A 25,192-nucleotide genomic window follows, 5' to 3' on the forward strand; every position below is an offset into this window, starting at 1 on the left:
ACAAGCCAATGCCTGAAGCAGTCAGTTGATGATGGCACAGGAATGACAGACTTATTCTCAGTAGAGCTCTCTGAAGAAAACATCCCCATGGAGACGCCTACATTAATTCTCCATTAATTGAGATAATGATGCAACTTTTTTGTCTGTTCAGTTCTGTATAGGCCTCTTTGTCTGAGCAAATCACTCAGCTTGTGCACCCCACCCTTCCCCCATCCACACCCCTCCAGTCTAGCTCCTCTCCTTGCCGTCTGTCTGACTCTCTATCATCCGTCAGTCTGTCTATCTGGCCCATGCCTGGAGGAAAGCAGTTTAGAAAGCTGATTCATGTTACCATAACAGAGATGTTAAGATCCAAACATCAATGGAGGGTTAATACTTTAGGAAAACCATTGCAGATACAGTACAGCAAGGATTGGTAAGACTAAAGGTATGTGCTTTGGGAGCATGGAAACTTTCTACCCATACCAACAGATAGCAGAAGCCTGTGACTGAGCACGGGACACTTCAGATTAATTCCTTTTACCTAGCTGACCAAAAAACAGAATGAAATTTTGGGCTATTGTAACGGATTTCCTCCTCTTCGTCTGAAAAGGAGTAAGGATCAGACCAAAGTGGTAGGTGTTCATGATGATTTGAAATAAAACTCAGAACACTAAACAGAAAATAACAACATGAATATACAAAACCCGAAACAGTACCGTGTGGCCCAAACACTCACACGGAAACAAACACCCACAAACCAAAAGTGAAACCCAGGCTACCTAAGTATGATTCTCAATCAGAGACAACTAACGACACCTGCCTCTGATTGAGAACCATACTAGGCTGAACACAAAAAACCAACATAGAAAAACAAACATAGACTGCCCACCCCAACTCATGCCCTGACCATACTGACTGACGGCTCTGGCAGCTCCTGGCTGACTGACGGCTCTGGCAGCTCCTGTCTGATTGACGGCTCTGGTGGCTCCGGACAGACGGGAGACTCTGGTGGCTCAGGACAGACGGGAGACTCTGGCGGCTCAGGACAGACGGAAGGCTCTGGCAGCGCTGGACAGCCGGGAGCACCTGTAGGGAGAAGACGGAGAGACAGCTTGGTGCGGGGGGCTGCCACCGGAGGGCTGGTGCGTGGAGGTGGCACCGGATAGACCGGACCGTGCAAGCGCACTGGAGCTCTTGAGCACCGAGCCTGCCCAACCTTACCTGGTTGAATGCTCCCCGTAGCCAGGCCAGTGCGGCGAGGTGGAATAGCCCGCACTGGGCTGTGCTGGCGAACCGGGGACACCATGCGTAAGGCTGGTGCCATGTACGCCGGCCCGAGGAGACACACTGGAGACCAGATGCGTAGAGCCGGCTTCATGGCACCTGGCTCGATGCCCACTCTAGCCCGGCCGATATGAGGAGCTGGAATGTACCGCACCGGGCTATGCACACGCACCGGGGACACCGTGCGCTCCACCGCATAACACAGTGCCTGCTCGGTCCCTCTCGCTCTCCAGTAAGCACGTAGAGTTGGCTCAGGTCTCCTACTTGACTTAGCCACACTCTCCATGCCCCCCCAATACATTTTTGGAGCTGCCTCTCGGGCTTCCAGCCGCGCTGCCGTGCTACCTCCTCATACCAGCGCCTCTCCGCTTTCGCTGCCTCCAGCTCTGCTTTAGGGCGGCGATATTCCCCTGCTTGTGCCCAGGGTCCCTTGCCGTCCAAAATCTCCTCCCAAGTCCAGGAGTCCTGACATCGGTGCTACTTTTGCTGCCCGTTACCACGCTGCTTGTTCTTCTTGTGGTGGGTGTTTCTGTAACGGATTTCCTCCTCTTCGTCTAAGGAGGAGTAAGGATCGGAACAAAGCGCAGCGTGTTAAGTGTTCATGAAAACAGAAAATAACAACGTGAATATACAAAACCCGTGTGGCCTAAACACTCACACGGAAACAAACACTCACAAACAGCTATTTACAGCTATGAACAGACTGGACTGGACTGGCAGCGATGCCCAGGCACATGGCACGGTGGGATGGATGGATCTCTCAGCGCTGTGATTGCTATATCGTTTACAGAGTCATTAGTCCCAGGTGTGAGGGCAGTCAGGAGTGGGGGGTGACTGGGCTGTTCATCAGTTCTCTTGCTGACAGACGGGCTAAGACGCAGAGCGCCTTCAGTAAAGCACCTGCTGGGCTGAGGAGGGCTGTGTGTCACCCCATAGTCAGGACAAGGGCAAGCAGCTCAGAGACTGGACGGACACTTGGATCCTGTGCAACAGATGATGTGCTGGACTGAACCATAGTGTAATGTATCACTGTCTCTGTTCACTGTCAGCCTCTACCATCATGCTTAAAACATGCTTTGTGGCTAAGGGAGTGAACGTTATTTACAGTGCATTCAGAAAGTATTCAGACTCCTTGACTTTTTCACCATTTTGTTACGTTACAGAATTATTCCAAAATGGATTAAATAGTCCCCCCCCCCTATTGATACAAAAACTAAAATATCACATTTACATAAGTATTCGGACTCTTTACTCAATACTTTGTTGAAGGACCTTTGGCAACGATTACAGCCTCTTCTTTGTTATGACTCTACAAGCTTGGCACACCTGTTTTGGGGAGTTTCTCCCATTTTTTTCTGCAGATCCTCTCAAGCTCTGTGAGGTTGGATGGGGAGCGCCGCTCCACAGCTATTTTCAGGTCTCTCTCTGGAGCAGGTTTTCATCAAGGATCTCTCTGTACTTTGCTCCGTTAATCTTTCCCTCAATCCTGACTAGTCTCCCAGTCCCTGCCGCTGAAAAACATCCCCACAGCATGATGCTGCCACCACCATGCTTCACCATAGGGATGTGCCAGATTTCCTCCAGACGTGACACTTGGGATTCAGGCCGATGAGTTCAATCTTGATTTCATCAGAGCAGAGAATCTTGTTTCTCATGGTCTGAGAGTCCTTTAGGTGCCTTTTGGAAAACTCCAAGCCTTTTACTGAGGAGTGGCTTCTGTCTGACCACTCTAGCATAAAGGCCTGATTGGTGGGGTGCTGCAGAGATGGTTGCCCTTCTGGAAGGTTCTCCCATCTCCACAGAGGAACTCTGGAGCTCTGTCAGAGTGACCATCGGGTTCTTGTTCACCTCCCTGATCAAGCCCCGGGTGGGCAGCTCTAGGAAGAGTCTCGGTGGTTCCAAACTTCTTCCATTTAAGAATGATGGAGGCCAGGGGTCAGCGGTTGTCCTATCTGTCTGTGGTTCTAGACTTTAGGGAGGTTCTTCGAATAGATCTCGGATCAGCTTCCCCAAGTCCAAACCTGAGCTAAATAATTACGAGGTTGCACACAGAACAGACCTTGGGTCAGTGCTTAGGGACACCTTTCATACACACAATGGGACAGCTCGATGCCTTGTATTTGTAATTGTATTTATTATGGATCCCCTATAATCTGTCTGTAAACTATTTTTGGAAAAATGACTTGTGTCATGCACAAATTAGATGTCCTAACCAACTTTCCAAAACTATAGTTTGTTAACAAGAAATGTGTGGAGTGGTTGGAAAACTAGGTTTAATGACTCCAACCTAAATGCATGTAAACTCCCGACTTCAACTGTACATCTTCCTCAATAAGGGCTATCCTGAAGCTGTGCGCCAGAAGAGGAAATAACTTAACCCAGCCATGAAAGCTGCCAGAGCGCGTGAGGACATTGCTTAGATCTGCTATGACAGGCTCATTATCCATACTCCCTCCCAAAAGCCTGGAAGGGACGAGAGAGCCAAGCCTATTGGTTCGTAGCTTCAACCCCGCAGCACACACACAAACACTTACACACACACAAACTGAATGTGTATATTTGTTTTCTTGCTTAGTTTGCTCTTTTCCATATTATGTCTATCTGTGATACACTACCCAGGAAAGGGCTGAAAATATCCCAAATTAATATCTGTAGCCTTAGAAATAAGGTTAATGAAATCAATAACTTGCTAACATCAGATAACATACAGAAATGAGCCATTTCATTTCTGAGATAATTAATTTGATGCAGCGGTAGCAATACAATAATATAACATCTATAGAAGATGCAGGAATACTTGTTGGGGAGGTGTTGCTGTATATATTCAGAGCCATGTCCCTGTAATGCTTGGAGACGATCTTATGTCAAGATTTATTGAAGTGTTCTGGTTGCAGGTTAAAATGCTATTTGATCATTACAAAACCCTTTTGCAATTATGTTAGCATAGCTTAAAACTATTGTCCTGATTAAAGAAACAATAAAACTGGCATTTTTTAAACTAGTTGAGTATCTGGAGAATCAGCATTTGTGGGTTTGATTACAGGCTCAAAATGTACAGAAACAAAGAACTTTGTTCTGAAACTCATCAGTATATTCTTGTTCTGAGAAATGAAGGCTATTCCATGCGAGAAATTGCCAAGAAACTGAAGATTCCGTACAATGCTGTGTACTACTCCCTTCACAGAACAGCACAAACTGGTTCTTACCAGAATAGAAAGAGGAGTGGGAGGCCCTGGTGCACAACTGATCAAGAGAACAAGCACATAAGAGTGTCTAGTTTGAGAAACAGACACCTCACATGTCCTCAACTGGCAGCTCCATTAAATAGTACCCTTCAAAAAACTGTCTCAATGTCAACAGTGAAGAGGAGACTCTGAGATGCTAGCCTTCTAGGCAGAGTTGCAAAGAAAAAGCCAGACTGGCCAGACATCTCAGACTGGCCAATAAAAAGAAAAGATTAAGATGGGCAAAAGAACACAGACACTGGACAGAGGAAGATTTGAAAAAAGTGTTATGGAAAGAGGAATCTAAGTTTGAGGTGTTTGGATCACAAAGAATATCTTTTGTGAGATGCAGAAAAAATGAATAGATGCTGAAGGAGTGCTTGACGCCAGCTGTCAAGCATGGTGGAGGCAATGTGATGATCTGGGGGTGCTTTGGTGGTGGTAAAAGTAAAAAAGTAAGTAATGTGATGGTCCGGGGGTGCTAAAGTGGGAGAATTGTACAGGGTAAAAGGTATCTTGAAGAAGGAAGGCTATCACTCCATTTTGCAACGCCATGCCATACCCTGTGGACGGCGCTTAATTGGAGCCAATTTCCTCTTTCAACAGGACAATGTCCCAAAGCACAGCTGCAAACAATGCAATAACTATTTAGGGAAGAAGCAGTCAGCGGGCATTATGTCTATAATGGAGTGGCCAGCATAGTCACTGGATCTCAACCTTATTGAGCTGTTGTGGGAGCAGCTTGACCACAAGCCAATCCAATTTGTGGGAGGTGCTTCAGGAAGCATGGGGTGAAATCTCTTCAGATTACCTCAACAAATTGACAACTAGAATGCCAAAGGTCTGCAATGCTGTAATTGCTGCAAATTGAGGATTCTTTGATGAAAGCAAAGTTTGAAGGACACAATTATTATTTCAATTAAAAATCATTGTTTATAACCTTGTCAACATCTTGACCATATTTCCTATTAATTTTGCAACTCATTCCCCATGTATGTTTTCATGGAAAACAAGGACATTTCTAAGAGACGATCAAACTTTTGAACGGTATTGTATGTAAATTGTAACGTCTGTCTGTAATGTATTTTTCATTATGTGTTCAACCCCAGTAAGACTAGCTGTCACCATTGGCATTGGCTCATAGGGATCCTAACAAATAAAAATAAAATGATCCAAGTGTTCTGACTTCACAACAACAGTCAAGAGCCCAAGCTAACTGGCTAAAGTTGGCTAGCTTGCTAGCTACTTCCAGGCACAAATGAGAGAATACATCACTCTGACCACTTTACTCACCCTAGCAGAGCTGGTTAGGCAGTTTTCATGTTATCCAGGGTGTTGGTGACTGTAACTGTGCTGCTAGCAACAACTGAATTACTTTTTTTGCCGACGTTTACTGACAACAGTCATATTCAACCGGTGTTGTTCGTTCATAAAATTCATCAGCTATTCTGCGTTCTGGCACACTCAGATGAGAGTCCTCTGAAATCGGAGGAGATAGCCAGAGTGAATTTACGAACACACCCTTAGTTAGCTAGCTGCCTAGCTTGCTAAGTTAGCAGACAGAAAAATGATTTGATTTCACCCCACTGTAACACAGTAGTATGTTAGCCAACAATATACCATATGGGTTTCAGTAGAAAACTAAAGTTAGATAGGTGGCTTTCAGGAAAAATAACTTACTTAGCTAGGCACCGTATTTGTCGTCTGCCCTCTTGGTGTAGGCATCGGCTGTAGCTGAGCTTCTAAATCCAACTTTTTGTTTAGAATCCTCTTCTCTATATTCCGGTTGAAACATGTATGGTTGAATGTCACCATGTAGCTAATAGATGCTCCATCGGCAAATTCATGTTGATGAGAGGAATCGCTTGAATCCATTGCATTTGGTCAGTTCTTTCAGGTTTGCCCAAAGGATTGTTGTTAGTGTCCAAACTCCTTTAAAAAAAAAGCCCGCCTGGGGGGAGGGACGGGGGCTAGAGCAAGTTGTTGTCTTTCAGAGAGATGACCCCCCCCTTCAATACACCGGAAGCCATCAGAGGGTGTATGATTCAGCGCGCAAAGCCCTGACCTGCCTTCCTCCTGGGCAAATATGTGTGAAATACATCTCACTGTCCTAGAAATGCGTCAGATATGATGAAAACAAGCCCAGATTCACCTACGGTGACAATCCCCTTTAGATTGTTAGAAATAGGCTCCAACACTAAGCCCTCTTGTTGTTAGTCAAGTATAATTAAAATGAAGACGGTTTAAACGAATTATGCCTACTTGAACTTGCCTACTTTCAGCACCATGAGCTGTCCGTTTCCAGTGGATTGTGCTGCAGCTGCTGCTTCAAGTTTCACTACCACAATGTAAGTTATTTGAATCTGGCTTATTGTGAGGTCAATAACGGTGATAAATACATCTTGTAACATATTGTTTTTCATAAAATCAATTATAGTAGTAGCAAGCTATCAAAGTTGACCTCCGGTCCTCCTTTGATCTTCACGCTCTCCTTCTCAGACTGAACAAAACATAGTGCATTTTTTTGGACTAGGCCTAATCTCCCCCCCCAAATTCTGAAGAAACCTTTGACTCTCCTCCTGAGCTGCCATTGTAGCTCTACTCAGCACAACAAAAAAGTTTTGCTAACACATTACTTGACACTCAGCATCATTACACGTTATGACACTGTCATAATCATGTCATAATATGTCATAACAGCTGCCAACGTGTCGTAACCTGTCATGACACTGTCATGACACTGTCATGACACTGTCATGACAGATATATTTAGACCTGTTGTGACATATATTGCGTTATTTTATGCCTGGTTATGACACCTACATAAGTGTGTCAAAACCCACAAAGCCTACACAAGGCAAAACATTCCATTACACCATAGCCTACATGTCAACCTTGTGTTTTTTTTATTGACCATATTATTGTAATTGTGCACAAATTGATGTCAGACATGCACCTACTCCAATGCCCTGTTGTTGATGACTGGGATGAATGAAGTAGCAGTTTTCAGGAGCAGGACAAGACACCCTCTTTTTGACTGATGACTGACATAAGGCGTGATCTGGCTTATATGATTATGGTGGTCATTTTTATTTTTTACCTTTATTTAACTAGGCAAGTCAGTTAAGAACAAATTCTTATTTTCAATGACGGCCTAGGAACAGCGGGTTAACTGCCTGTTCAGGGGCAGAACGACAGATTTGTACCTTGTCAGCTTGGGGGTTTGAACTTGCAACCTTCCGGTTACTAGTCCAACGCTCTAACCACTAGGCTACCCTGCTGCTTCTTGACAGTGTCAAAAGTGTATTTTCGTAGTCCAAGTAAAGTGACAAAAGATAGTCATGATGCTTCATGACAGTGTCATAAAGCGTATTTTTTACTAGTTATATAAAATATGATGAAAAATAATATAAAGAATTCATTACAACAACTACAAAGGAGTTAAGAAACAAACTTTCAAACAAAAGGAAACTTCTTAGCCGGGAAAAAAAATATTTGAATAAATGTGGGTTTTGACACTTATGTAGGTGTCATACCTAGCCATAAAAGAAAGCAATATATGTCACAACAGGTGTAAATATATAGGTCATGACAGAGTTATGACCATATTATGACAGGCTATGACACTGGGTGTCATGTAAAGTGTTAGCAAAGTGGTAGATGAGCAAGAGCAGAGCAGGCCGGGGCTGGAATATCCATGGCAATGTGTACATCATCCCAGCAGATACAAAGAAAAAAATATATATATCTAGAAGTACTGTATAACTTGCCCTTTGTAGCCTACAGAACATTTGATTGAGATCACACTGAATAGCCTATAGACGCACTTGCGGAGAATCAGAGATGACGGGCGGCATCGGGCACACATTGATATATAGCCTTACAGGCAACTCATTTTAAAACCCTGAGAAATAGTAAAATTTCATCAATTACAAATTACATGACCCTCCCCTGGACTAGATCAAAAAATATAATAAACCCTCCCCTTGACTGAAATTGAAAAAGCATGACACTCCCCCATTTTCCTCCAGGTAACCATTCTGTACATTTCGGTCCATCCCTAACGTGATGATTCATCATAGGATTTTTTTTATATAGTTTTCCGGTTCCCATAGAGATGCTGGTCTATTTTCATAATCTATCTGCTCTCTAGTCATTGTTTCGCATGAGTAGTAGCCAGAATGTACACCGTATGTGGATTCTCTGGGGGACAGTTTCCCAGACCCAGTATACTCCTGGACCAAAAAAGTATGCTCAATGGAGATTCTTCATTGAAAGTTCCTTTTAGTCTAGGGATTGGTTTGATCTGAGTCTGGGAAACCATCCATCAATGTTCCATGAGACTAGCTGGAGAACCTCTGGGAGACTGAGAGGACACCATGAGACTAGCTGGATATCCTCTGGGAGACTGAGAGGACACCATGAGACTAGCTGGAGATCCTCTGGGAGACTGAGAGGACACCATGAGACTAGCTGGATATCCTCTGGGAGACTGAGAGGACACCATGAGACTAGCTGGACACCAGACTGAGACACCATGAGACTAGCTGGAGATAGCTGGAGAGATCCTCTGGGAGACTGAGAGGACACCATGAGACTAGCTGGAGATCCTCTGGGAGACTGAGAGGACACCATGAGACTAGCTGGAGATCCTCTGGGAGACTGAGAGGACACCATGAGACTAGCTGGAGATCCTCTGGGAGACAGAGAGGACACCATTTGGAGATCCTCTGGGAGACTGAGAGGACACAATTAGACTAGCTGGAGATCCTCTGGGAGACTGAGAGGACACCATGAGACTAGCTGGAGAACCTCTGGGAGACTGAGAGGACACCATGAGACTAGCTGGAGATCTTCTGGGAGACTGAGAGGACACCATGAGACTAGCTGGAGATCCTCTGGGAGACTGAGAGGACACAATTAGACTAGCTGGAGATCCTCTGGGAGACAGAGAGGACACCATGAGACTAGCTGGAGATCCTCTGGGAGACAGAGAGGACACCATGAGACTAGCTGGAGAACCTCTGGGAGACTGAGAGGACACCATGAGACTAGCTGGAGATCCTCTGGGAGACTGAGAGGACACCATGAGACTAGCAGGAGATCCTCTGGGAGACTGAGAGGACACAATTAGACTAGCTGGAGATCCTCTGGGATACAGAGAGGACACCATGAGACTAGCTGGAGATCCTCTGGGAGACTGAAAGGACACCATGAGACTAGCTGGAGATCCTCTGGGAGACTGAGAGGACACCATGAGACTAGCTGGAGATCCTCTGGGAGACCGAGAGGACACCATGAGACTAGCTGGAGATCCTCTGCGAGACTGAGAGGACACCATGAGACTAGCTGGAGATCCTCTGGGAGACTGAGAGGACACCATGAGACTAGCTGGAGATCCTCTGGGAGACTGAGAGGACACCATGAGACTAGCTGGAGATCCTCTGGGAGACTGAGAGGACACAATTAGACTAGCTGGAGATCCTCTGGGATACAGAGAGGACACCATGAGACTAGCTGGAGATCCTCTGGGAGACTGAAAGGACACCATGAGACTAGCTGGAGATCCTCTGGGAGACTGAGAGGACACCATGAGACTAGCTGGAGATCCTCTGGGAGACTGAAAGGACACCATGAGACTAGCTGGAGATCCTCTGGGAGACCGAGAGGACACCATGAGACTAGCTGGAGATCCTCTGGGAGACTGAGAGGACACAATTAGACTAGCTGGAGATCCTCTGGGAGACAGAGAGGACGCCATGAGACTAGCTGGAGATCCTCTGGGAGACTGAGAGGACACCATGAGACTAGCTGGAGATCCTCTGGGAGACTGAGAGGACACCATGAGACTAGCTGGAGATCCTCTGGGAGACTGAGAGGACACCATGAGTGCAGCTCTAGGTTATCTTCCTGCCAAACCACACTACGCACCTCTTCCTCTTCTCTCCGTCCCTCTCTGTCTATTCACTACACCACACGAATCATCTCCAACATTCTTCAAAACATCAAATCTGTCCAACCACTGATCAACATCTGATAACTGTCTGCAGCTGTGTTGTTGCCATTGTGAGGCCTCCCAGGGCACTACTTTCCTGGACTACAGCATGCCTCAGTTCAGTGTTCACACGGTCTGAACACAACCGTGACAGTAAAACCCCGAAACCAACCGGTCACCCAACCCCCCCATCCTCCAAATGTCACATGTGGACCCCAGATGTGTATGCGTGAGCTGACATGTCATTTGTAGTCACCTGTCGTGTCATAGGCGCTAATATGACCTAAATATAGTTACCCTCTTTGGACCCAGCTGCCATCCACTCACTGTCAGTCACTGACTAGTGCAATACAACAGAAAGCTTGTGCCCCACTTCACAGAACTATGCTGTCGGTTTACATCATTACAGCAAGTTGTTCAGAAAACATGCCATAGAGACGTTAGATTTGTGATCTACGTTTGGTTGACCAGATGAGTTCCTCAGAAAAGGACCAAAATAGCCAACTAGGTATCCCTCTCTCTCTACCTGTTTATTGTGGTGGAACACCCTCACTGCCCTATGATTGGATAAGTGTGGGCTTCTGTGAAAGGAATTCTCATCTGGTCTGCTTGAGGGAAGGTTGGCTGCTTGTGAGGTTGTCCTGATAAATGCAGCGCGTGGCTATGTTAGCATCGCTATAGCCTTCCACAGCAAGCAACCATATACAGTACCAGTCAAAAGTTTGGACACACCAACTAATTTAAGGGTTTTTCTTTATTTTTACTATTTTCTGCATTGTAGAATAATATTGAAGACATCAAAACTATGAAATAACACATATGGAATCATGTAGTAACCAGGTGTTAAACAAATAATATATTTTATATTTGAGATTCTTTAAAGTGGTCACAAAAAGAGTTAGTAGCCACCTTTTACCTTGATGACAGCTTTGCACACTCTTTACATTCTCTCCACCAGCTTCATGAGGTAGTCACCTGGGATACATTTCAATTAACAGGTGTGCCTTGTTAAAAGTTCATTTGTGGAATTTCTTTCCTTTTTAAAGCATTTGAGCCAATTAGTTGTGTTGTGACAAGGTAGGGTTGGTATACAGATAGCCCTATTTGGTAAAAGACCAAGTCCATTATTATGACAAGAACAGCTCAAAAAAGCAAAGAGAAACAACAGTCCATCATTACTTTAAGACATTGCAACATACTCCTTGCCAGAACCTCTCTCCGGTATCTCTCATTAAATTCCTCTATCGACTCCCACACAGGCTCTGGCACTCTCCGCTGCTCGACCGCTAGCTCCGCCGACCATCCCTCATGCCCCCCCCCCCATTTTTTTTTTACTGGGGTTGTCCTTGGGCTTTCTGTGGGCGTGAACCCTGGCGTCGTCGCTGTCCTCCATTTTTTTCCTTCCGTCTGCCGCCAAGGAAGGGTTTCGCAGCCAAGTCGCAGCCAAGTCCCAAGTCCAAAACTTCCTCACCTCATGTTCACGCTGCTTGGTCCTTTGTCGGTGGGATATTCGGTCACGAACGTGAGGAGAGACGGACCAAGGTGCAGCGGATGTTGAGAAACAAAAACAAATCAAATAAACTAACAATGAAACGTGACTACGTGGTGCACATGCACAAAACACAAAATAATATCACACAAATGCAGGTGGGGAAACAACCTACCTAAATATGATCCCCATTCAGAGGCAACGAAAAACAGCTGCCTCTAATTGGGAACCATATTAGCACCCACATAGAAATATCTATACTAGATCACCCCCTAGTCACGATCCCCGACCTACTTCACCATAGAGAACTAAGGGCTCTCTATGGTCAGGACGTGACAGACATGAAGGTCAGTCAATCTGGAAAATGTCAAGAACTTTGAAAGTTTCTTCAAGTGCAGTCGCAAAAACCATAAAACGCTACTATAAAACTGGCTCTCAAGAGGACTGCCACAGGAAAGGAAGACCCAGTTACCTGTTGCTGCAGCGGATAAGTTCATTAGAGTTAACTGCAGATTGCAGCCCAAATATATGCTTCACAGAGTTCAAGTAAAGAACACATCTCAACATCAACTGTTCAGAGGAGACTGTGTGAATCAGGCCTTCATTGTCTAATTGCTGCAAAGAAGCCACTACTAACGGACACCAATAAGAAGAGACTTGCTTGGGCCAAGAAACACGAGCAATGGACATTAGACCGGTGGAAATCTGTCCTTTGGTCTGATGAGTCCAAATCTGAGATTTTTGGTTCCAACCGCTGTGTCTTTGTGAGATGTGTATGTGACAAATAAAATTTGATTTGATTTGATTTGAGGTGAACGGATGATGGAGGAGGAGGTGTGATGGTATGGGTGCTTTGCTAATGACACTGTCTGTGATTTATTTAAAAATCAAGGAACACTTAACCAGCATGGCCTCCACAGCACTCTGCAGCGATATGCCATCCCATCTGGTTTGCGCATTGTGGGACTATCATTTTCTGTGTAAGGGCTATTTGACAATTGAAAGTGATGGAGTGCTACATCAGATGTCCTGGCCTCCACAATCACCTCGACCTCAACCCAATTGAGATGGTTTGGGATGAGTTGGACCTCAGAGTGAAGGAAAAGCAGCCAACAAGTGCTCAGCATATGTGGGAACTCCTTCGAGACTATTGGAAAAGCATTCCTCATGAAGCTGGTTGAGAGAATGCCAAGAGTGTTCAAAATTGTCATCGTGGCAAGGGTGGCTACTTTGAAGCATCTAAAATATATTTTGATTTGTTTAAAACTTTTTTGGTTACAAAATGATTCCTTATGTGTTATGTCTTCACTATTATTCTACAACGTAGAAAATAGTACAAATAAATAAACCCTTGAATGGGTAGGTGTCTCCAAAATTTTGACTGGTACTGTATGTCCTGAATATTTACTATTTATATGTAAATATAACATTGAGCTATGGTTTAAATTTGGGAAGATGTGCTTCTCCTCTGTGTCTGTATCCAGGGAGATTTGTTGTGTTCAACCCCTTAATGAGGTAGGGACCCCTGTCCTGACCGGATACATGTGAGTGAGCAGAACCAATGGCAGTTTGATGGAGCCCTCCTGGACTCCATGGTTCCTCACTGGGCCATGCCTCGGAAATGAGCCCATCTGGACCACATCTGGACCTCATCAGGCCTCTCGCCAGCGGAGGGGGAGCAGGAGGGGAGGTAAAGGGGGATGGCGTGAAGGAGTCTGACACAGGACAAGGGGGCGCGCAAGGGAGGAAATGAAGAAGGCAAAAGTGTGACACCCAGGTGAGCGGGCTGCACCCAAGGCCTCCCTCCTTACTTCCACCTAAATTTATCCAGATGAGTGGATCCTAAAGCCATGTGGCTGCTACTCATGCTATGCTATGCTATGCTATGGGTCGCCCAGATGTTGATGTTAGTCTATATGGCTGGCACGTACAAGCCTAATGTAGACAAATAATTCTCAGAGAGCTGGAATTTCCTTGCTGTAGTTTGATGTGGAGAGATAGCAGTCTGTTGCCAGTCAGTCAGGATTTCCTATCTTTTAATTTGAGACACGAGACTGTGAAAGCCTTTCTGATTCAGACCAGGCCTCTGTTGCCTGACATACGTGCACCTCGATGTTGACGAATTCCACAGCTTCTATCAGTTAGTTTCAGAACATCCAATACTTCCCTCATTACATACCGAAACTGTAGTCTTTTGGGATATTTGAAACATGATGGAGCAGGGGCATCTGTGTTCTTCAACATAACACATGGGCCTATGACATGGGACAACTATTGTGTTTTTAACTATTGTGTTTTTTCCCCCACTGTGTGAAATTTGTTGTTCTTGGCCTTCAGTTATGCAACTTGCTAAACTGCAAAAGTGTCGACCCTAGGCCACTCATTCAATTCTTGTGTATAATAATGGATTTTTAGGGGGCTGATTGTGGTTTCAGAATTAATTCAATGTTTTTTACCCCATTCTGCCAGCCACGATGAAAAAAATAGTGTTTCACACATGTCATGAACAACAAATTCTGGAAAAAGTTTTATTTGAAACAAAGGCATTTACTTCCTGTGGTTTAGTCAAGTTTAGCTGCTGCCCAGCGGGACTCTCTCAGTGTGCCACTCTGCTAGCTGTGTCAAAGCTGCTCCTGCTTAGCGCTCTCACAGTGTGTCTGACACAAGGCTTGTTCAAAAGCCCCTCTCGTCCATCACAGACCTGAGGGCATAGCAGCGCATGCAGGAGGCAGTTAGTCTGCTCTACAGGGTTAGACACGCTAATGAAGCCAGCCTGGCCAGTAGGACCCCCTGGGCACGACCTGTCAGAACCATCCATATTCCACTCTGCAGGAGAGTTTAAGGACCTAGAAAAGGTCCTTGTGCTTGTTACTGAATCCCTGCAGGCAGAACCCCAGACGGCCCTGGAGCAGGACGCCTGCTAATGAGAAGCCAGCCGCTGACTGCAGCTCTACATCTGCACTGTTACATGGCTGGATATAAGTTAAGTTACCACCCCAACAGGACTCAACTACTTTGGAGAGCAGCGGACCTTCCTAAGCACTTCACATTGGCCACAGTCATTAGAAGCTAACTTGGCTGGAGACAATTCAAATTTGTCAAGGCAAAGGAGAATCAAACCAAATTATGCTTTATTCATACAGCACACTTCAGACATGGAATGCAACGCAATGAGCTTTACAGGGAAAAAAACAACAAATAAAAAACAATGAAAATAAAAGCTGAGATATATACTACACAACAAACATACATAATATAAAAAACAAAGGAATGACAGAAACTGAACAACTAAAAAAGGAGTAACGCCTGATCACCAAATTGGTTAAATCTTGTGGTGGTCTGGATGTCAACCACTACTGCTCCCATGCAATAGTCCAGTTATAAATACTGCCCATTATTTAATCAGAACGTCACAGACAGCTTGTTGTTTCCATCAATCCCTGTCAGCAAAAACAATCTGAGACCCAGTTTACTGGAGCTCTCTTACTGTCAGAAATGGTTATCTATCAATGTTATCTGATATCCATGAAGCAACAACATGTGTTTCCAAGGTGAATAGGCTGTTTTATATGTTGATACAGTGAAAAGTTGGGATATTGTGTGTGTCCATAAATTAAACACAGACACATAGACACAGACACATAATTATTTCACATTTTAACGCACAATTCTACACTAAGAAAACCCCCAGCATAATATTATGGTTTCCTGATTTTTTCACATTTTTTCACACACTCACACTCCGCTTATGGACACAGTCTATCTATCAGTGCTTTAATGGATACTTTCTCACAGGTGAGGGTTTTCTATCACTTTCTGACCTCACAGTAACATGTATGACCATGGTTGACCATGATTGACCTATCTCAGTCATTTATGCACTGCATAACACGTCACTTCCTGTTCAACACGAAACGAGGGAGTGCTCAGTTTGTTGTTTTGGAGGTTTTGAAAGTCTATTGAAAAAGTACTAGCTAGCTACCTTCTGAGTTTGGATCCCGTGACGCGGTTTGCATTAGTTGCTGGGACCGTTACTATCTGTCCAGTGATCCTGCCATCCTGGGTCTGAGGAGCTGCTTGGTGTAGGAGCTAGCAGGGTTTTCTTGAGGGCTTGAACGCAGCCAGCGATGCGGTTAGCCATTCTGGCTGGGACCGCGGATTGTCCCTGGCTTGTGGCTGTCTAGATCCCTGCTGTTTATTGTTGTTGTTTCCTATCTTCCCTGCAACCTGCCCTGTCTGGAACTGAGAGAAGTAACAGCGTAACCTACGTTGCTACCATGATAAAGACTACAGCCGGCGGGAGAACCGTTGAGGAAAGTTCTGTCTCTTTGTCACAGGTGAAGGATCTTATAAATGAACAAAAAGGTGGAGCGCGCCCGTAGGACTGGAAAACCCTCCACCAGCCCAGGAGACATGAGACAGGCCTAGGCCGATAGTGGTCAAGTTCCTGAGGCTCAAGGACAGGGTAGTTGTACTGGAAAAAGCCAAGAACTTGAGAGGAACGTACATCTTCCTCAACAAGGACTATCTTGAAGCTGTCTGCCAGAAGAGGAAAAAACTTATCCCAGCCATGCAAGCTGCCAGAGCGCATGGGGACATTGCTTACATCTGCTATGACAGGCTCATTGTCCACCCTCCTTCCTTAAAGTCTGGAAGGGATGAGAGTCAAGCCTATGTTTTTTTCCTCTTTCTTTGTTTGCTCTTTTCCATATTATGTATATCTCTGAGTTACCCAGGAGAAGACTCGAAAATAGCCCATATTAATATACAGTGGGGCAAAAAAGTATTTAGTCAGCCACCAATTGTGCAAGTTCTCCCACTTAAAAAGATGAGAGAGGCCTGTAATTTTCATCATAGGTACACTTCAACTATGACAGACAAAATGAGAAAAAAAATCCAGAAAATCACATTGTAGGATTTTTTATGAATTTATTTGCAAATTATGGTGGAAAATAAGTATTTGGTCAATAACAAAAGTTTATCTCAATACTTTGTTAAATACCCTTTGTTGGCAATGACAGAGGTCAAACATTTTCTGTAAGTCTTCACACGGTTTTCACACACTGTTGCTGGTATTTTGGCCCATTCCTCCATGCTGATCCTCAAGAGCAGTGATGTTTTGGGGCTGTTGCTGGGCAACCATTTGATTTTGCCAATTATTTGAATGATTATTTAATAGGCAAAGTGGGCAAACTTAGGCAGGAAATGCCAACAACAAACAGTGTGCCATCGTAGTCATATATCATTTTTTTAAAATTAAAATTAAAGAAAAGCATTGTATGTTTGAATTTTGTAAATTTAGTGTGGGAGAGGTGGAAAAATTATTGCTATCGATCAGTAATGACTAATCTCCTGACATTGACTACTGAGAATGATAGTTGACCCTATAGCCACTCCTATATCTTATAGCCACTCCTCATATCCTTAATCTGAGCCTAGAGGAAACTCTTTGTCCTCAGGCCTAGAGGGAAGCCAAAGTCTAACAGCAGACCTATAAGCTTGCTGCCTGCTCTTAGCAAACTGTTGCAAAAAATAGTGTTTGACCAAATGCAATGCTTGGTAAACAAATTAAAAACAGACTTTCAGCATGCTCATGGAGAAGGGCCCTCAACATATACTGCACTAACACAAATGACTGACGGTTGGTGAAATAAATTGATAATAATAAGATTATGTGAGCTGTACTGTTAGATTTCAGTGCAGCCTTTGATGTTGTTGACCACAACCTGTTGTTGAAGAAACATATGTGTTATGACTTTTCAACCTCTGCCATATCGTGGATTCAGAGCCATCTATTTAATAGAACTCAGAGGGTTTTCTGTAAGGAAGCTTCTCTAATGTCAAACATGTAAAGTGTGGTGTACCGCAGGGCAGCTCTCTAGGCCCTCTACTCTTTTCTATTTTTTTAGCAATGATCTGCCACTGGCATTAAACAAAGCATGTGTGTCCATGTATGTTGTTGATTCAACCATATACACATCAGCAACCACAGCTAATGAAGTCACTAAAACACTTAACAAAGACTTGCTGTCTGTTTTGAAATGTGTGGTCAGGAATAAACTAGTCCTGAACATTTTCAAAACTAAGCGCATTGTATTTGATACAAATCATTCAATAAGTTCTAGACCCGAGCTGAATTTGGTAAAGAATGCTGTTGAACAAGTTGGGGAGACTAAATTACTTGGTGTTACCTTAGATTGCAAACTATCATGGTCAAAACATATTGATACAATGGGTATAAAGATGCGGAGAGGTCTGTCCGTAATAAAGAGATGCTCTGCTTTTTTGACATCCCACTCCACAAAGCAAGTCCTGCAGGCTCTAGTTTTATCTTATCTTGATTATTGTTATTAACTCATGCAAAAAAAGAAAGACCTAGTAGCCGTACGTCTTGCTCTTCATTGTAATCAGAGGGCTAATATTAATACTATGAATGTCAGTCTCTCTTGGCTAAGAGTTGAGGAAATACTTCTTGTTTTTATAAAAAACATTCATGTGTTGGAAATTCCAAATTGTTTGCATAGTCAACTTACACACAGCACTGACACACACACATACCCTACCAGACATACCACCAGGGGTCTTTTCACAGTCCGCAGGTCCAGAACAAATTCAAGGAAACGTATAGTATTATACAGAGCCATGGGTGCATAGAACTCCCTTTCATCTTATATAGCAAACATGGTTTAAAAAAAAACGTTTAAAAAAACGTTTAAATAAAGCAACACCTCACGGCACAACACCTCTCCCCCATGTGACCTACTTGTTGTGTGTACGGACTGACATGTATGTGTAACTGATAGATGCGCACGCACGCACGCACGCGCGCGCGCACACACACACACACACACACACACACACACACACACACACACACACTACATGTTCATGTTTTTAAATATATGTAAATTGTAAAGTATTTTGTCTGAAATGTATTTTTTGTTATTTGTCGGACCCCAGTAAGACTAGCTGTTGCCATGGGGATCCTAATAAATCAAATCAGAATCAAATCAATTCTCAGACAGGGTTGAGGAACGAAGTGGGAAAGCAGAGAGGCATGCTGAGCCAGACCATTGGGTGTTGTGTTCCTTCCGTGTGAAATGTGTCTGTAACCATTTCCCCTCTGCATCCATCATACCTCACTCAACCAGAGCAACGAACAGCTCCCCAGCTGTGTTAGCTGCTGACATTTTTGTGTCTTTTCTCTGGTTACTTCAAGAAGTGCACAATCCAAATAGCTGCATGCAGGCATTTTGGATGTTTGCATGCATGAAATAGTGGGTCTTAATTGGAAAACCACAAAATCGCTGTTTTTACGTAACAGTCACAGCACATCTGGATCTGTCTCCAGACATTCCACACAGGTCAGGGGTCACAGAAATGAAACACATTGGGCGAGAGGAGAGAGAAAACACAAGTCTATTCAGAGAGGCCTGGCTGAGTGCATCGACAGGAGAGGAGAGTCTGGCAAAGCCATTTTCATCCTCCACAGTGGAGACTGAGACCTCTTTGCTGGCACTATAAACATCTGGATGCAGGAGAGAGGACAGGGAGACAGGTACGTGGTGGAGCGGTCCCAAAGGGCCATTACATAGAGCGCCATGGCTAATGTGAAGGTGCTGCAGTGAACCTGATGAGGTGTTGCAGGACTGAGTTCATACAGAATGGTCACTGACCTATATGGGAACAGGATAGGACAAGCTACATTATAGATACATGTATAGCCTTATAATGATTGTGTCTTCAATAAAGGAACCAGGACACAACTGATACTTTCAAATACACAGTTAGTATTGGTATGACATTTTGATTGTGATTTGCATGGTAATGGAAAAGGCAAACACATATTGACATATTGACATATTTATTTTTGTGGCCAGTTGAGTGGTTTCTGGTAATGTCTCCCTGGTGTGGTTCCCAGGTGCTACATGCTATGGGACCTTTGTAATGAGGTGTCTGTCCAGGCTTCAAGATAAGCTCATGAGCTCAACTTTCCTTTAAACACATTTCCTGTTCTGATTTCCCCTGATACAGCTTTCACATGGTGACGGTAGGCTGATAGCTTTCACATGGTGATGGTAGGCTGACAGCTTTCACATGGTGATGGTAGGCTGACAGCTTTCACATTCAGGCTGATTTCACATGGTGATGGTAGGCTGACAGCTTTCACATGTGATTTCACATGGTGATGGTAGGCTGACAGCTTTCACATGGTGATGGTAGGCTGACAGCTTTCACATGGTGATTTCACATGGTGAGGCTGACAGCTTTCACATGGTGATGGTAGGCTGACAGCTTTCACATGGTGATGGTAGGCTGACAGCTTTCACATGGTGATGGTAGGCTGACAGCTTTCACATGGTGATGGTTGTCTGACAGCTTCACATGGTGATGGTAGGCTGACAGCTTTCACATGGTGATGGTAGGCTGACAGCTTTCACATGGTGATGGTAGGCTGACAGCTTTCACATGGTGATGGTTGTCTGACAGCTTTCACATGGTGATGGTAGGCTTTCACATGGTGATGGTAGGCTGACAGCTTTCATGGTGATGGTAGGCTGACAGCTTTCACATGGTGATGGTAGGCTGACAGCTTTCACATGGTGATGGTAGGCTGACAGCTTTCACATGGTGATGGTAGGCTGACAGCTTTCACATGGTGATGGTAGGCTGACAGCTTTCACATGGTGATGGTAGGCTGACAGCTTTCACATGGTGATGTGATGGTGATGGTCTGATGGTTGTCAGACTTTCACATGGTGATGGTAGGCTGACAGCTTTCACATGGTGACGGTAGGCTGACAGCTTTCACATGGTGATGGTAGGCTGACAGCTTTCACATGGTGATGGTAGGCTGATAGCTTCCACATGGTGATGGTTGTCTGACAGCTTCCACATGGTGATGGTTGTCTGACAGCTTTCACATGATGATAGTACCCTGACAGCTTTCACACGTTCAGCTGCCTACTTAAACACACTACTACACTACATGTAGCAGTCGAACATCTCCTTCCAAAATCATGGGCATTAATATGGAGTTGCTGCTATAACAGCCTCCACTCTTCTGAGAAGGCTTTCCACTAGATGTTGGAACATTGCTGCGGGGACTTGCTTCCATTCAGCCAGAAGGGCATTGGGCACTGATGTTGGCCGATTAGGCCTGGCTCGCAGTCGGCGTTCCAATTCATCCCAAAGGCTTTCGATGTTTGAGGTCAGGGCTATGTGCAGGCCTGTCAAGTTCTTCCACACCGATCTCAACAAACCATTTCTGTGTGGACCTCGCTTTGCGCACTGGCATTGTCATGCTGAAACAGTAAATGAGATGATGTGATGAGATCCTGAGGCCCATTGTTGTACCATTCATCTGCCTCCATCGCCTCATGTTTCAGACTGATAATGCATGGCCCCATGTTGCAAGGATCTGTACACAATTCCTGGAAGCTGAAAATGTCCCAACTCTTCCATGGCTTGCATACTTACCAGACATGTCACCCATTAAGCATGTTTGGGATGCGCTGGAACAACATGTTTAACAGAGTGTTCCAGTTCCCGCCAAGATCCATCAACTTTGCACAGCCATTGAAGAGGAGTGGGACACCATTCCACAGACCACAATCAACAGCCTGATCAACTCTATGTGAAGGAGATGTCGAGCTGCATGAGGCAGATGGTGGTCACACCAGATACTGACTGGTTTTCTGATCCACACCCCTACTTTTTTTAAAGAGGTATATGTGACCAGCAGATGCATATCTGTATTACTAGTCATGTGAGATCCATAGGTTAGGGCCTAATGAATTTATTTAAATTGACTGATTTCCTTATATGAACTGTAACTCAGTAAAATCTTTGAAATTGCTGCATGTTGCGTTCATGTTTTTGTTCAGTATATTTATAATTACTTTGACTAATTATGAAATTGAAGACACTGTTGGGAGCTTTTTGGTTGGCAGGTAGAGGGGATTGTATGACGATTTTCTTGAATTTGATGCCTGCTGACTTACATGTGTATCAAGGGTGTGGTTTTGAGAGGTGGAATTGTACAGAAACCACAGTCTAGCACTGTGGCACACTTTCCCTGAGTATAAACTCACAGTGAACTCTAATCACAGCATTAAACTTAACTGACTGACTGGCATGCCTGTTTTTGGCCTCTTTAAAAAAATGCATTGAATTGGCTTCTTAATCACTGAGGAGTAAATAGCCATGCTCCAAACCAGAAATGGGGGCAGTAACATGTCATGTAAAGAGGAGAAAAGGCAAACCCTAGATTTAACCTCAGATCATGTTGCTGCTCTGAAGGAGGACAAGAGCTGAAATCCAAACTAATCCAGTGTGAAATGCTCTGGGGGCCACTCCTTAGGGCCAGTCCCAAATCAAAACATATCACCCTTCAACAGATGGGTCTTGTGTCTTCATTTTCAATAAAACCCAACATGTGTGTCTTTCTCAGGCAGTTGTTGACAGCACATTCATTCATTGTCCCCTTCATTATGTTTCCATGATTGGTATCAACAGACTCAATAAGGAAGTCATACCAGACTCTGAATCTTCATTAATAATGCAACCACTTGACTGGATGCTTGGTGAGAGTCTACAGAGTCTACAATCCATCAACACAAAGAGTCCGCACACCAAAAGAGCTTTCACAGAGCCAGTACAGGGGGGTTAAAAAGCCTATCAAAAACAACAGGTCCAGTAAAGACTAAGAAAGGCCTAGCTACTGGCTGAGCTGATCTTTCCTCTTCTTTATATGCTTCTTTGCAGCCTTCTGTGAGAAATCTGGGGTGTTTTCCCACTTTCTTTCTGTGGTGAAACAAAAAGAGCCATCTCTCATTGCTAAAGGAACCCTGCGCCCAGTCCTAATCCTCCTCTGAAGTGCCACTCCTCTCCTGGGCTCTAAATGGCTGGTTGGTTGCAGGCAGCAGACACAGCCAGCAGGAGGGCTAGAGACTAGACCCAGACACAGTTACACACTTACCCCAATGTGTGCTGTTGTTCAATGGATTTGTCTTATTCAATTCAAAATGGAGGGTTTTCCTCCAGCCCAGTCAAAGCAGCAGAATTGAAAATCAGGGTCTTTGGCCTGTTGGAAGTACACTGCCGGTCAAAAGTTTTAGATCAACTACTCATTCAAAGGTTTTTCTTTATTTTTTACTATTTTCTACATTGTAGAACAATAGTGAAGACATCAAAACTATTAAATAACACATATGGAATCAAGTAGTAACCATGTAGCAACTAACCATCATTGTAGTAACCAAATTGTTAAACATAAAAATGTGAGGTTCTTCAAATAGCCAGCCTTTGCCATGATGACAGCTTTGCACAGTCTTGGCATTCTCTCAACCAGCTTCACCTGGAATGCTTTTCCAACAGTGTTGAAGGAGTTCCCACATTTGCTGAGCACTTGTTAGCTGCTTTTCCTTTACTCTGTGGTCTGACTCATCCCAAACCATCTCAATTTGGTTGAGGTCAGGGGACTGTGGAGGTCATCTGATGCAGCACTCCACCACTCTCCTTCTTGGTAAAATAACCCTTACACAGCCTGGAGGTATGTTGGATCATTGTTCTGATGAAAAAACAATTGAGTCCCACTAAGTGCAAACCAGAAGGGATGGCATATCGCTGCAGAATGCTGTGGTAGCCATGCTAGTTAAGTGTGCCTTGAATTCTAAATAAATCACAGACAGTGTCACCAGCACAACACCCCCACACCATAACACCTCCTCCTCCATGCTTTACGGTGGGAAATGCACATGCAGAGATTCCTTCCATTCCTGTGGAGATCCTCATGAGAGCCAGTTTCATCATAGCGATTGATTTTTTTGCGACTGCGCTTCTGTATACTCCCCTACCTTGTCACAACACAACTGATTGGCTCCAAAAATGTACTTTTAAGAAGGCACACCTGTTAATTGAAATGCATTCCAGGTGACTACCTCATGAAGCTGGTTGAGAGAATGCCAAGAGTGTGCAAAGCTGTCATCAAGGCAAAGGGTGGTTATTTGAAGAATCTCAAATAGAACATATATTTTTGGCTTCTACATGATTCCATATGTGTTATTTCATAGTTTTGATGTCTACACTATTATTATACAATGTAGAAAATAGTAAAAATAAAGAAAAACCCTTGAATGAGTAGGTGTTCTAAAACTTTTTAGCGGTAGTGTAGATGAAATGATTGATGAGGGTAGGTGAAATCTTGCAGGGGGAGACACTACCCACTGTAGTGTATACAATTTTATGAATACTATAGTATTCCCTGTAGTGTCGTTGCATACTTTACTGGCAGCATACTTTATAAATACTGTTTTTAAAATGTAGTAGTATATACTATAGTACTTAGTGTAATGTTTTTGCTGACTGTAGTATACAATAGTATTTACTGTAGTGTTTTTGTGGATTATATTATACTTTTGTATTTACTGTAGTGTTTTTGTGGATTGTAGTACGGTATAGTGTAGTATTTAGTGTAGCGTTTCTGGTGACATTACTGTAGAATTTGCTGAAGAGTTTTTGTTTTATTATCTTTGGGGGGCTTTCTCTTTGAGGAAACCTACTGGAGAAATACTGAAAGAGCAACTGTTCCATAACAGTAGGTAGGACTGGGTTCTGAACAGAGAGTTCAAAACCCAGAGAATGTTTTTCTATAATCATAGGGAACACAATATTCTGTATGCCCTATACTTGGCATGTAGGTTTCTTACTTACGGGTGGCACAAATTGGGTTATGGGGGAGGGGAATGGGCAGGGTATATGCAAATAGAATACTGTAGTATTTGCTATAGTAAATTTTTTTTGTGTGTTTCTAAGGACGGTAGTGTTTTTGTAGACATTTCTGTAGTATTTAATACACCGTTTTTTTGTGGATATTCTATAGTATACTACACAATTCTATACGAAGTACTACACATGATCGAGGGATACTATAGTGTGTAATATAGTATTCTACAGTATACTACATAATTCTGTGGTAAACTGTAATATTTTTTTATGTGGGTAGAGTGTTAATAAGAAAAGCAACACTACGCAGAGGACCCTCATGGGTAAAGCAGCCAAGACCGCTGTTGTACATTTTCAATGAGAAACCGTGTTAGCATGAAATAATGCTATAGTCTATTATATCTCTGGAACTGACGATTATGTCCAAAGAAATGTGTCCCGCAGCTGATTAGTCCAGGGTTCTTTCTGCTGGAAAGAGAAGCATTTCAAATC

At 43.9% G+C, this 25,192-nt stretch overlaps 1 non-coding gene across 1 annotated transcript; it reads right to left on the bottom strand.

Annotated features, from left to right (window-relative positions):
* Positions 1-24,510: 24,510 nt before the first annotated feature.
* On the bottom strand, positions 24,511-24,564 carry LOC112247079. The gene has a single exon (XR_002953011.1). It is a non-coding gene; the product is annotated as a U7 small nuclear RNA (small nuclear RNA).
* Positions 24,565-25,192: the final 628 nt, after the last annotated feature.

Source organism: Oncorhynchus tshawytscha, linkage group LG02, assembly GCF_018296145.1.
Source record: "Oncorhynchus tshawytscha isolate Ot180627B linkage group LG02, Otsh_v2.0, whole genome shotgun sequence".
NCBI classification, from domain to species: domain Eukaryota; kingdom Metazoa; phylum Chordata; class Actinopteri; order Salmoniformes; family Salmonidae; genus Oncorhynchus; species Oncorhynchus tshawytscha.